The sequence below is a fragment of the Nannospalax galili genome, unplaced genomic scaffold, assembly GCF_000622305.1.
Source record: "Nannospalax galili isolate Female #2095 unplaced genomic scaffold, S.galili_v1.0 scaffold334, whole genome shotgun sequence".
Taxonomy (NCBI): domain Eukaryota; kingdom Metazoa; phylum Chordata; class Mammalia; order Rodentia; family Spalacidae; genus Nannospalax; species Nannospalax galili.
This window is the reverse complement of record NW_008336888.1, coordinates 2,264,520-2,265,352: the sequence shown is the minus strand read 5'-3', so window position 1 is coordinate 2,265,352 and position 833 is coordinate 2,264,520. Positions and strand designations below refer to the sequence as shown.

Below are 833 nucleotides of genomic sequence, written 5' to 3'. Positions count from 1 at the left end.
TTCTATACTCCTAGTTTGGGCCCTGCGCCATTCCTAGTCTTGGGGCCCCAGACACCTGGGAAACCAATACTGCTTCCTGATCCTTCTCAGCCAGACCAACTCAGTCCCTTTCTTGGGCCCCAGGAGCACCGCTTCTGGTCCTGGCCCCGCCCTCACCTCTCTCTGCTTCCCTGGGCCTGCACCACCTGCAAACTCTCCTAGCCTGCACTACTACCCTCAGGCCTCTTGGGGTAAGTCTACAGCGAAGCCCTCCGCGCCTGGACTCCCTAAGCCACATTCACCCTTCCATCCCCCACGCCGTTCTATACTTCTAGTTTGGGCCCTGCGCCATTCCTAGTCTTGGGGCCCCAGACACTGGGGACACAATACTGCTTCCTGACCCTTCTCACCCAGACCAACTCAGTGCCTTTCTTGGGCCCCAGGAGCACCGCTTCTGGTCCTGGCCCCACCCGCACCTCCCTCTACTTCCCTGGTCCTGCAACACCCGCCAGCCTCTTTCTGGGGCTGACAGCCTCTTTCTGGGGCTCCGAGGCTTACCTTTACTCTCCCTGATCCTTTGCATCCAGTACAACCCAGCTACTCAATCCACTCCCTGGGAAATCTTGGGGCTTCTTCCCTCCCCATCTGCCTTTGCATCCCAGGGTCTCAGGTCAGTCCAACACCCAAGTTCCTGAGGCTAAAAATCATCCTTAGAAGATTCCAGACCTAAGGAGAAAGTCTGAAAACTTCTGATCCACATTGGAATTGGGCCACCGCGGAACTCCTGAAGACAAAATCAATCCGGCCTCGACAATATAAAATCAAAAGAGAGAACCAGAAGCTTAGACGAACCA

General features: G+C 55.8%; 1 protein-coding gene across 11 annotated transcripts in view; it reads right to left on the bottom strand.

The window, feature by feature from the left end:
* Positions 1 to 833, bottom strand: part of Vps13b (vacuolar protein sorting 13 homolog B) — a 723,076-nt gene that overhangs the window by 671,265 nt on the left and 50,978 nt on the right. The window lies entirely within an intron of this gene.